Source organism: Tupaia chinensis, unplaced genomic scaffold, assembly GCF_000334495.1.
Source record: "Tupaia chinensis unplaced genomic scaffold, TupChi_1.0 Scaffold000354_1, whole genome shotgun sequence".
NCBI lineage: Eukaryota > Metazoa > Chordata > Mammalia > Scandentia > Tupaiidae > Tupaia > Tupaia belangeri.
The window spans coordinates 908,071-921,903 of NW_006159849.1; the positions used below are offsets into that span (position 1 = coordinate 908,071).

The 13,833-nt window shown below is 38.9% G+C and overlaps 1 long non-coding RNA gene across 1 annotated transcript in view; it reads right to left on the reverse strand.

Moving 5' to 3' along the window:
- The window catches only part of LOC114008529 (uncharacterized), a 39,119-nt gene that overhangs the window by 10,939 nt on the left and 14,347 nt on the right, over positions 1 to 13,833 (reverse strand). The window contains exon 2 of the long non-coding RNA XR_003550048.1: positions 9,735 to 9,801. This is a non-coding gene — a long non-coding RNA (uncharacterized LOC114008529). The remainder of the gene's footprint in view (positions 1 to 9,734; positions 9,802 to 13,833) is intronic.

Here is a 13,833-nt window from a genome sequence, read left to right on the forward strand (position 1 = left end):
AGCCTTGAAGTATTATGTGGTTAGTCAAAACAGCACTTACCTTTTTTACCTTATTTTATTTATTAATTTTTTTGGAGAGGTTTTTGCTATAGGGCGGGTGCGCTCGCCAGACAGAGACAGAGACAGCGAGAAATCACCCCTCGGAGGGATGGCCACGCTGCAATCCCTTCTCCTCTGTTCTCCTCACAGGATCTTGGGCGCACATGCTCACGCGTCCGGTGTGAGTTTTAAGCCACCGACTCTGGGATGAGAACCACGGTCGAATACATGGGAGTCCAGCAACATAGCCATTACGCTAACTGTTGGTCCCTACTTTTTTTTTTACCTTATTAAACAGTTCAACCACTGACTCTTTACCCAGGGATCATGACATCCTGCCAATGATACATATCAATTCTTCCAAACATGATCTTGAAAAATGAGAGGCATGTTGTCTGAACCCAGTAGTAGTCAGGATCCAAGTCTATCCTAGGAGGTTTCTTGGCTCCCTTGCAAGTCACTGATTAAGTGTCCAGTCAGAATTACTCGAGCCCATGGTTCAAGTCCTGGACCTGGTAGCTTGCTTTCTCACTTTCCCTCTCTCTTTTTCTGTGTGTGTCTCTCTCTCTGATCAAATTAAAATAAATGAATGAATAAATAAAATAAAAATAAATAAAGTTAAATAATTCTTAAAAAAAAAATAATTACCCGAGCCCCAAGTCTAGCCCAGCCACAATACATTGTTACACGAACCAACATCAGGAATATCACTACCAGTTGAAAAAAGAAAAAAAAGAGTATCATTACCAGTTGAATGGTCATAAACATGGACCAATGTACCAATGTGATGGTAACCACACTGAAAATGTAAAAAGCTTCCTTGGTGCAAATTAATATTTTTCACCTATTAATTATTCAGTTCACGGGTGGACTGGTAGGTGTATGAGGAGATCATTTAAAGTGATAGGCACGAGGGAAAATTGACATTAAGTCTGCAAGCATTAATGTTCTACACAGCGTTTTTCTTACAAAAAGACTGCAATATTTTATTTTGAATGTTTTATGCCCAGGGCCAGAAAGCAACAGCAATAGAGCACGTTGCTGACCTTAGACCATTGCTAACTTGAAAAGGAGATTCATTAGTTTATTGTCATGAAATCTGTCTCAAAGACCAAGCTGAGTGTTTTCTATGGATGTGCTCTAGTACCTTATCAGTTTCTCAGATCGTTTTTCATCTTTGATTCATGAATATTATATTTTCTCTTTTAACATATTCACAAAAGTAACTTCTGTTCCTTTCTTTGCTTGGCATAATTCCATGAATAATAAGAAATAAAAGTAATGCATAATCTCATGATATCAGCTTTGCATGTCATAATTTGCCAGTATGTAGGCAGAATCCTTATGAAATTATGTGCTTGATATTTTCCTCTGACTCTAGTTTCTTTGAAGCTGTACTCCTTATTTGCTCCATTGCAATTTTGTTTAAAAACAATTTGTTTAAAATCTAGTCTCTTAAGTAAACTCTACATCCACCGCTTGACTCATCTTTTTATGTTGTTCTGAGAAAAAAAAACATCTATTTCTTTTGGAGAAGGATCAGACCAGATACCCTAAGTGCAGAGACGATGAAAGTCCATGTGGTAGGCTGCCAGTGGTTTCCTGAACAGTGCTATACTGAATCCCTAATGCAATAATAATTTCTATAAAGATTTCTGCCCAATAGACAGGCAAAGATAAGTCCTTGGGAAGGAAAGAAAAAACATGCTGTGTTTATAAAAGTAGTAGTTTCCAAAAACTTATATCCAAATGCACCAGACTCCCTGGGAAGTTTATTTTATTTTATTTTATTTCACTACTTTTTTTTTTTTTTTTTTTTTTTCTTTTTTTTTTTTTTTTTTTTTTTTTTTTTTTAGTTTTTTGCCATAGGGCAAGTATGCCAGTTGGGAAGAGAGAGACAGTGAGAGAGAAAGTGGCCCTGGGATGGCCACACCACAGTCTCTTTTCCTCCATTCCCCTCTTGGGATTTTGGGTACACATGGACATGTGCCTGGCATGATTTTCAAACTGCTTGGTATGGAATTTAAACCACGGCTGGCCATGTGGAAGTCCGGCACTTTAACCACCATGCCACTTCCTGGCTCCTGGGAGATTTTTAAACATAAATCTTTGAGCCCTTTATGTAGATAGTTAAATTAGATAGATATTTTAATTTGGCAGGTCTGGGATAGGGCTTAAAAACTGTATTCTTGGGATCAGCAGTTAACGTAATGGCTATGTCGCTGGACTCCCATGTGGTCGACCGCAGTTTGTACCCCGGACCCGGTGGCTTAAAACTCACGCCGGATGCATCTGCGTGCATGCCCAAGATCCCGAGAGGAGAACAGAGGAGAAGAGACTGCGGTGTGGCCATCCCCCCTAGGGGGTGATTTCTCACTTTCTGTCTCTCTGTCTCTGTCTGTCTGGGGAGCGCACATGCCCTATAGCAAAAACCTCTCCAAAACAAACAAACAAAAAATAAATAAAACTGTATTCTTTTAAAGTTATTCTGGAATAGGACTTAAAAACTGTATTCTTTTAAAGTTATTCCTAAGGATGGATAACATACATATGGAAAAATGTAAAAATAACAAGCACATAGCTTAAAGAGTTTTCACAAAGTGACCACACCCAAGAACCTGATCAGTTTAAGAAACAAAACACATTAGCATTCCAGAATCTATTTCATGTTTTTTTTTCTTTTTTTCACAAAATGTCCCTCATCCCCCAAGATTGATTTAATATATTGACTTCTAACAGTAGAGACTGTTCTAGCCTTTTTTAAAAAGAGGTTTTTGCTATAGGGCGCGTGCACTCACCGGACAGACAGACAGAGATAGACAGAAAGCAAGAAATGACCCCCCAGGGGGGATGGCCACGCCGCAATTCCTTCTCCTCCATTCTCCTCTCAGGATCTTGGGCACGACGCACATGCACCCAGCGTGAGTTTAAGCCACTGGGGACCAGGATGTGAACCGCGGTCAACTACGTGTGAGTCCAGCGACATAGCCATTATGCCAACTGCTGGTCCCTGTTCTAACCTTTTTAAAAACAAAACAAAACAAAACTTCATATAAATAGAATTATATAATAGAAACTTTTCTGGCTTTCTTTGCTCAATATCATATTGTGAATTTTTTTTAATTTTTTTAGAGAGATTTTTGCTATAGGAGCGTGTACGCGTGCCAGAGAGACAGAGAAACAGAAAGCAAGAAATCCCCCCCCAGGGATGATGACCACACTGCAATCCCTTTTCTTTCATTCTCCTCTTGGGATTTTAGGCACACATACACATGCACCTGGCATGAGTTTTAAGCTGTTGGGTCTAGGACTCGAACTGCTGCTGAGTACATGGGAGTTCAGAGACATAGCCGTTACATCACCTGCTGGTCCCCGTATTGTGAAATTTATATTGTCATTTTATTTGTGGGCTGTTCATTTTCATTACTGTTCTGTTGAAGAACATTTAGGTTATTTCAAATTATGAGCCATTACAAATTGTGTTGTGATGACCATTCTTATACATGTCTTGTGGGACATATTTGTAGGCATCTCTGTTGAATAAATATCTAGGAATAAAATTGTTGGATCAAAGAAAAGGCATATGTCTAGCTTTAGTAGGTACTGAACTGTCAACTAGGTTTTCAGCGTGGTCATATCAAGTCTAACTCTCTTAAAATTGCTTACTAGATGATGCTGATGCCGTATTTGGTAACCACTAATCTAAACCAACTAGAAGACAGCCACTATATTACTTTCTTTCTTTCCCCATGTATTAGACAGTATCTTTCTTCTTTTTTTTTTTTTTTTTTAAAAAGGGAGTGAGTTTTTTTTTTTGTTTTGTTTTTTGTTTTTTAGGTTTTTGCCACAGGGTACATGTGTTCACTAGAAAGACAGGGACAGTGAGAAGGTAAGTGAGAAATCATCCCCCAGAGGGGATTGCTATACCACAATCCCTTATCCCCCATTCTCCTGCATGATTTTGGGCATGCATCCACAGCTGCCTGGCATGATTTTCAAGCTGCCAGGTCTGGGAAGTCCAACACCTTAACCACTATGCCAACTGGGGTCCCCTTGACAGTGTCTTACACATGATAAGATATCAACAAGTATCTGTTGGCCTGAATTCAGATTAACTTTCTATACATACTAATAAGTGAGGAATAACAAAGCTCTCACTTCACTTTATTTTCTGATCTTCTCTTGCAATTTTATAGAATAGTATTCCAAATAAGATGGTAAAAAGAAGGCATTAATGCAACCAAATCAGTCATCTGTTCTCATTGCACAGAGATCACTCTCTTTTGACCTCCCAAAATATGTCAATTTCCTTCAGATCCATCCAGGGAAAAAAAACTGTCTTAGGACTAATTCTGACTTAAGTATACACACACTCTAATGCAACTTAACAAGAGCTTACCAAGCCTACTGGGCTCAAATACCATTTCAGTAATGTGTAATTCTTAGTTTAAAAAAAAAAACCTGGAAGTTAACTCAGGAGAACACTTTGGCACACTATATCAAAGCATTTGTTCACTGATTTACAGAGAAAGGGCATTCTAATTTTTACCATTCTCCAGAAGACAAACCTTTCATGGCTGGGTTTACACTGGTCCAACTTGACAGGTTCCAATATCCAAAGTTGGCAATAACAGTGATTAATGGAAGCAAGGGCTCTCCCAAAAGAAAAAAATTATTCTGTACAGAAAGACTGGGAAGAGAAACTAAATTTTTTCTTCTAGGGGAAAAGTTCCTATTTATGACTAAAGTACTAAAGGAAAATTAAAAAAAATATTTATAGTACAGTCTTGATGTTATTTTAAAAATCTATCTATGTATATACATACACTCACAACTATAAACAGAAAAAAAAACTTTGAATGACAGAGCTATGTGTGTATATATATAAATATATATACACACTATATATACACATATATGCATGTGAATATATGTGTATATAGATATATATACACACACATATATTATATATATGTGTGTTTATGTGTGCATGTTTGTATAACGTTCCCTCTCACTGTCTCTCTCTAGTGTTTATGTGTATATATATGTGTGTGTGTGTGTGTGTGTGTGTGTGTGTGTGTGTGTGTATAGTAAAACCAGAAGCTGCTTAAGCCTCTATGGAAGACCATTTGACAATAACTTTCAAATTTTAAAGGCATGCGATTTATTTGACACAGCAATCCCATTTATTTGATTCCACATATCTGATTATTCTTACAGATATATTAGCATATGAGCTCAACCTCAAATGTAAAAGAGGCTTATCACAACATTACTGGTAATATAAATGAATTAGAACTCCAAACTTCTCCAAACTTCCTGGAATCATCAATAATGGAATGGTTAAAATAAATCGTGGTACCAATGGAAAACTATGCAGTAGTCAGTAAAAATGTGGTGGTGGTTTCCCACAGATATTGATGTGGAAAGCTGTCTATGAAACACAGTTAAATGGGGGCGGGGGGGAGCAAACCACAAACCAATAGCCATAAGTATGATTCACGTGTAAACAATGAAACTTTCTATGCTATATGCCTGTGCAAAAGCATAGGAAATGTCTGGAAGGACAGTTTTCTCAGTGGTTACCTCTGAGAAAAAAGGAAAATAAAGGAAAAAATGGTGTATATTAGTTTGCTAGAACTGCCATAACAAAATGCAACAGTTTTGACAGAAATCATTTTCTAAGTCTGGAGGCTTAAAGTCCAAGATCAATGTATTGGTAGCTTTGGTTTCTTCCAAAGCTTCTCATTCATTGGCTTGTAGGGAGCCACCCTCTCACTGAGTCCTTACGGGCCTTTCCTCTGTGAGGGCACATACCTGGTATCCCTTTGTGCATCCAACCATTTTCTTTTTATAAGAACACCAGTCAGATTAGATTGGGCCCACTCTAATGGCCTCATCGCAGGCTGGCCAGTGATGTGGTGGTTAAAGCAACTGGATCTCACATAGCCAACAGTGTGGTTTAAGTCCTGGACCTAGTAGCTTGAAAACCACACCAGGCACATGTGTGTATGTGCCCCAGATCTCAAAAAGAGAGAGGGAAGAGAAGGGATTGTGGCATGGGCATCCCTCGGGAGTTGCTTTCCCTCTCTCTCTCTCTCTCTCCAGAGAGCACACATGTCCTATAGCAAATTAAAAGAAGAAGAAGGAAAAAAAAGACCCTATCTCAAAACAGTCACATTCTTAGATACTGGGATTTGGGGCTTCAAATATATGAATTTGGTAGAAGATACAATTCAGCCCATAACAAGATGACTTCCATCTTTTGTTCTGTTTTGTCTTAATTTTTATAATAAACGTAATTTTTTTGTGCTTTTAAAAACAAAAAAAGGTAGAAAAAACTGACTAGAAAGACAAGAATAGCAAAAAATTAATGAGTTATAACTAAAATGATAGATGATCTTTATTTTTTCCAATGTTTCTAATACTCTTCAATAACATGTATTACTATTTAATTCAGAAGCTGGAATTATTATTATTTTTTTTTAGAGGTTTTTTTGCTATAGGGCGTGTGCGCTTGCCAGACAGACAGAGAGAGACATAGAGACAGAAAGCGAGAAATCACCCCCCAGGGGGGATGGCCACGCCACAATCCCTTCTCCTCCATTCTCCTCTCGGGATCTTGGGCACGCATGCACATGCACCCGGTGTGAGTTTTAAGCCACCGGGTCCAGGACGCGAACTGCAGTCCACTACGTGGGAGTCCAGCGACATAGCCATTACGCTAACTGCAGGTTCCCAGGAATTATTATTTTTTAATGAAATAAATAAGCCCAACAGCCTCCCCATCAAAAGTCTGACACACTCCCCCAGGAAACTTTGGAACTGGCTAATGATATTTAATAATCTATAATGACACTTCACTTACAGTAAAACTATTTAAAATATGTGATTATTCAGAAATGACATGTGATTCCTAGGGTATAAAAACTTCTTTTTTATATCTTCTTTCCATTTTCCAGGTTACAGTAGTAAAGTGACTCTAGTCTTAAATTAATAGTCTTTCCAAGCAATTATTTAAGTTAAAGATTTTTTCAAATAAGTGATAGTACATTATGTTCTTATTGTTAATTAATTCTGTGAATTGCACACTTTTTCTTCATTAACTCAGTTTCATTAAGTAATGGAACTTAACACCAACATATAATAGTGTCCTATGTATTAACAGACAATTTCTTGCTAAGAGATGTATAGTCATTAACCGAATAGTCCCATCGTATAATGAAATCATCTATGGAGAAATATGTAAAGAACAAGAAAATAAATAACTGACTCTAACACTTACCTACTTTGCCTCAAGGTTTATAACTCAGTAAGAAACACTATGAGATTCACTGAATCCTGAGTTCAACAAGTTTTCAAGGGCCTAAATAAATAAATTGCTGTTAGCTCCCAGAAGAGTTCTAGTCTGGGTATGGAGAAACACCACATAGGAGGCTTCAAGTGTCTCCTAATAAGGAAACTGCTGCACAACCCCCATGTGACTATTTGAAGGATGAAGGATATCTCCCAAAGTGGCATCTTCTCTCTCTTTTTTTCCTCTAAGAACTACCTAGTGCTAGTATGAGTAGATTTCCCAGACATGGAAAGAAATCTAATGTAGCATATACTGGAAATCTAATTTTTTAAATTTTTTGTGGTCACTAATCTTAACCGTTTCCTTCTCATTTAGGAGCCACTCATAACTCCTGATTATTCATTTACCCATTGGAATTTGGAAAATTCAAAACTCCAACTTGCCCATGACAATAATTTACATTTACCAGTGCTTTTTGAAATAGACAAAGTTTCTTTTTCTTTCACATTTTCAGTGGCAATAAGCCAAAACAAACGCTCTGGAGAATTACCATGAATGGATGATTATAGAGGAGTGAATGCCTTTCATATTACATCACCAGACATAATGATCCACAAACTACAGCAATAGGAACACTGTACTTACAAATATTATCTTCCCATAAATTTTAAACTGAAAATTGGCTTAAATTAACAATTATCTCAACATCTGTCTCTATACCCAACTCTATGTAAGTTGTGAAGGTTAACTATACTGACCTACCTGCTGGGAAAAAAGTAGGAGAAGAAATGGCCAATTGCCAAGTGATCAAGAGGGACCATTCGTGTTTGGTTTCAGATTTCTTTCATCTCTTAGGTGTGAAATCTATTTCCTATTGCCCCAGAAAATAAGAAGCAGTACTTGGCTCAGAAAAGAAGACGACAGACTCTTCGTCAGATTGAGAAGGTACCTAAATTAGCTGAGGTGTTTCCATTTTTGGCAAATGAGCAACAGTTTAAATGAGAAGGAATGAGAGACAGATGAAGAAAGGTAAGGAAACTGCTAGAGTGGAGAACCCAGTTTGGGCCACTGCCCTTTGTTCTACTCTGGCAAGCAGTGGGGTAGGGTTGTCCTCTGCTCACTAACATGAGGAGGTCTTTTAGTTTACCAAGCACGTACTGCAATAACTCATCTAGCTTTCTCTATTTTTTTAGAGAGATTTTTGCTATAGGGCAAGTGTGCTTACCAGAGAGACAGAGAAACACAAAAAGACAGAAAGCAAAAAATCACACCCTAGGGGGCATGGGCCCACTGATGGCAATCCCTTCTCCTCCATTCTCCTCTTGGGATTTTAGGTACGCATACACACGCACTTGGCCTAAGTTTCAAGCTGCTGGGTCTGGGACTCGAACCACAGTCAGCCATGTGGGAGTCCAACAGTGGAACCATTATGCCATCTGCTGATCTCTCATCTAGCTTTCTCAACTGCCCTATTGTGAAGAAATGCCAGGAATATAGAGTAAATAATATTTTGCATCATGTCTCATGAAGTTTTCACACATTAGAATCTGGGTCTCAACTCCAACTTAGTCACTTCAAGTAAGGTAATTAACTACTCTATGCCTCATTTTTCTTTTTCTTAATACAGTAACAATAATAATAATTCTACTTCATAGGATTGCTATAAAGACACAATGATATAACACAAGTCCTCAGGACCTAGTCCAGCACAAGGTAACTGCCCATTAAATACTGCTATTTGTACTTGGTATCTACTGACAAAGTAAAATAATGGGAAGGTGAGGAAGCATACCATGAACAAAATATTTGTATTTCATGTACCTATACCTTTTTAATTTTTAAAAATTAATATAGTTTAACAAAAATATATAAAATAGAGAAAAAAATTAGAAATGGGCAAGAAAAATGAGGCAAAATAAATGTAAGAATAGGAGCTTAAAGAAGCTAATCCAAAAATAAATACCACAGTGTTTTGTGCATCTTCTACGAATGGGCCATAAATTTACCTCTCAGCTTTCAACTGTCAATGTAGAGCCAAACATAACCTCAGTTACAAAGTATCTACAAGCAAAATGCAAAGCAGTGTCTCAGAAGTTACTGATGGAGAATAATGCACAGAATAGGATTTTGATAGTTTTCTTCTCAAAATCCAATCTCCCCTTTCATCCTTGTGAAGAAAACAAGAGGAAGGCACCTAGCTCTTCCTCAAGCAGTATTTGCAACTGAAAGAAGCTAAATCCAGGTGGACTGACTGTTATAAGTCAATCAGTTATTAGTTCAGGAATGAACATATAATTTAATTCTATCCAATAAGATACAAAAACTTGGTTGCAGAAGACTTATAGGATAGTTCTTTCTTGGCCTTAAAAGACACCACTAAGAATTTGGTACCTCTTACCTGATATATGTAAAATGAAGCTGCAGTTGCTGCCTGCATCCATCTTGAAATCATTAGGGAAATCAGACTGAGGACAGATAAAACATACAAGAAGAGTCAGGACAACCAAATCGGAATTAACTGAAAGCCCTGATCACACTGTACCCGAAGTCTAGACTACTACTAGACATCTATGTGATTCTAGTAGATACCTTTAAGAACCTCTTGTAGGGACCAGCAGTTAGCGTAATGGCTATGTTGCTAGACTCCCATGTAGTCAACCGCGGTTCAAGTCCTGGACCTGGTGGCTTAAACTCACTCTGGGTGCATGTGCGTGCATGCCCAAGATCCCGAGAATGGAGGGGAAGGGACTGCAGTGTGGCCATCCCCCCTGGTGGGGTGATTTATCACTTTCTGTCTCTCTGTCTCTCTGGTGAGCGCACATGCCCTATAGCAAAAATCTCTCAAAAAAAAAAAGAAAGAAAGTAAAGAAAAGAAAAAGAAAAAAATGTGAATGTTGATCTACTAATAAAAGGATGATATATTCATACGATGCAATACTACTCAGTATTAAAACAGGACTGAGCTATTCATACATAAAATATGGTTGAATCTCATATTATTGTGAGCAAAAGAAATGAGACACAAAAGACCTATTTCATGGTTCTACTTATTTGAATGCTAGAATAGGCAATATTAATCTGTGATTATGACAGAAAACCAATAGATGAAATTAGAACAATGCCTGTCTATGAACAGGAAACAGGGAGAATTGACTGAAGCAGTCATGAAGGAACTTGTTGGCATGATAGGAATGTTCTTTGTGGGTTTTTAAATTATTTACTTCTTCTGGTCAGTGAGATAGAGAGATACACACAGAGAGGGAGGGAGAGAGAGACACGGAATCCCAAATATGGTCTTCATACTGTCATCTACTCCCAGTCTCAGCTAGCCCCAGATCATGGGCACATGTGAGCCCAGCATACTCAGGAAGGTCTCTACGTGTAAACCCAGAACTTTCCCACATGGATCAGCCTCAAAGAGTATCACATTTTACCACTATGCCACTGTCCAGCCTATTTGTTGACTGAATAGATTACATGAGCATATGCATTTGCAAATCTCATAAAACTCTGTGTTTAAAATCTGTGCGATTTTATGTGAAAATTATACCACAATCTAAATAAGAGACTGCAGAAAACAATTTGGGTCTCCTCTGTATACTGGATATGTAAATAGGCTCTCTCAAACTTTCTCTTCTCTTATGTGGAAAGAGTTGGAAGGCTGGGAATACATTTCCCAGGTCTCCATGTAATCAGGCTTCTAGATGTGAATTGGTTCTGCCAATTGTGTTCAGAACCTTATGTAAGATTCAGGAAGTGGAAAAAAGGCAACATTACTTTGCCACCTTTCCATGAAGCTTCAGGCTAATAAATGGGCTCTGGCAAATGGGGTTGCCAGCAGTGACCAGACCCCCACAGTATGCTGGGTGGCAGTGACAGTAGTGACAGCCTGACAGAAAATGGTGCCAGAATGACAGTGATGAGTCACACTTTGGATCTTAGCCATGACGGCGTAATCTTGAGACCAGAAGCTCAGCAGCTTCCTCTTCTCCAGTCATTTCAATGGGTACGTAAGCAGCTTATTCCTGTTATAAATCCCTTTCTACTTAAAATAACTAAAGTGATTTCAGTTCCCTTCATTAAACTCTTATGCAGAGGGACCAGCAGATGGTGTAATGGTTACGTCACTAGACTCCCATGTAGTCGACCAGTCCTGGACCAGGTGGCTTAAAACTCATGCCAGGCACATGTGCGTGAGTGTCCAAAATTCTGAGAGGAGAATGGAGAAGGGATCACAGCATGAGCATACCCCCTTGGGGGTGATTTTTCGCTTTCTAAAATCTCTGTCTGACTCTCTAGCAAACACACATGCCCTATAGCAAAAATCTCTTTAAAAAAAAAAAAAAAGCCGGATTTCATTAAAAAAAAAAACTTTAATGCACAGCCCTAGCCTAGACTTAATGGAATGATAGTACAAACTAGCTTAGGGGTGACTGTGAAGCTTACATGAGATCGTACAGTTAAAAAAAAAAAAAAAAATTTGGGCCAGCCTGTGGTCTTATGGTTAAGGTGGCTGGATCCTGCATGGCTGACCATGTGGTTTGAGTCCTAGACCCAATGGCTTGAGAAACTTGCTGGGCATGTGTGTGTGTGCATGCCTTAAATCCTGAAAGGAAGGAGAAATAGAGCAGAAGGGATTGCAATGTGAACATACCTCATGGTGGGTGCTTTCTCGTTTTCTCTCTTTGTCTCTCTTGGGCAAGCACACATATTCTCTGACAAACTTTTTAAAAAGAACTTGGCATAGAGTAGAATACTAAAAAAGTTAAGAATCTTCTAAATTACTGGGATTATTAGGTTAAATTATTGGATTTAAAATGTAAGAGCCCATGAACACCTAGGTGCCTGGTACAAAAAGGCACTGCTTCTGAAAAGTGCCAACTGGGCCATCCTGTGGCCTGCCTGGTGGTTAAGGAGCTGTATCCCACATGGCCAATGATGCAGTTTTGAGTCCCGGACCTAGTGGCTAAAATATGTCAAACATTGTATCCCACTTTCTCTGTCTCCCTGTCTCTATCTGATGAGTGTGTGCAACCTCTGGCAAATTAAAAAGATAAAAAAAAAAAAAAAAGGGACCAGCAGATGGTGTAATGGTTACATTGCTGGACTCCCATGGAGCCAATTGTAGGTTGAGGCCTGGACCTGGCGGTTTGAGTTCCAGACCTGGTGGCTTAAAACTCACACCGAGTGCATGCGTGTATGTGTGTGTGTGTGCCCAAAGTCCTTAAAGGAGACTTGAGGAGAAGGGATTGCAGCATTGCCATCCCCCAGGGGGACAATTTCTCGCTTTCTATCTGTCTGTTTCTCTCTCTTCAGCTAGTACACACGCCCTATAGCAAAAATCTCTCTTAAAAAAGGAAAAAGAAAGAAAGAAAAGAAAAATGTCAACTAAAGTCATTCTCTCCTGCCTAAATTTCTATGATATCACTGGCTGCCTTAGCCACAGCTGTTTCGGCCAGAGACTGATGAAAAAGCCTAAGGGCACCATACTTGGAATGGACAGATAGGAAGATACAGCCCTAAAGCAGTTTAGTTGGATCTCGTCTCAATTGCCCTTCCCATGTGGTCTCTCACAACCACCCTTAGCCTGCTTCAGTCCTTTTGAGCAAGCACAGTAGTGTTTGTTTTGCTTTAGGGCATGTGCACTCACTGGAGGAGAGAAGGGGTGGGCGACACAGACAGTGAGGATAGTGAGAAACAAAATCCCTTTTCCTCCATTCTCCTCATAGGATCTTGGGCATGTATGCACACATGCCCAATGTGTTTTTCAATTTACTGGGTACAGGACTCTAACACAGTAGGCCATGTGGGAGTCTAGCGATGTAACTGCTACCATCTGCTGGTCCCAAGCACAGTAGTTTTAAACCTGCAAACCAGATCACATTACTTCCCTTCAGTGGTGCTCTTGTACCTGGAATTAAATTGTAGACCCCTAAAAAGCTTAGTCATCAAGGCCTCTGTGATCTTGTTTCTACCTGACTTTCTGATCTCATCTCACACTATTTTCCTCACATCCATACCTGAGATTAGGCTGGGTTCTGCTACAGATTGGGTAACAGTCTATTCCCTGAAAATCCAAACGTTGAAGCCCTAATCCCAGTGTGATGGTATCTGGAGGTAACTGGGTCAACAGGGTAGAGCCCTCATGAATGGGATTAGAGCCTTTAAAGAGGGGGCCAGAGCTTCAGCCAAGTGAAGATATAAAAAGTTAACAGTCTATAACCTACAAGAAGAGTCTCACTATTTTCCAACCATGCTGGCTCCTGGTTTTCAATTTCCAGTCCCTAGAATTGTAAGAAATAAATTTCTGTAGTTTGTAAGCCAGCCAGTTTGTTATTTTCTTACAGCAGTCTGGACTAAGACAAGTTCTCTATTATTTTTCCTGTAGCTCCTGTGCTTTTTTTTTTTTAACTTTCACAATGACAATTAATTTGGAAATTATTTAACAATTCTGATACTATATTCAAATTCCTTGAGGATGATATCTGGGTCTTAAT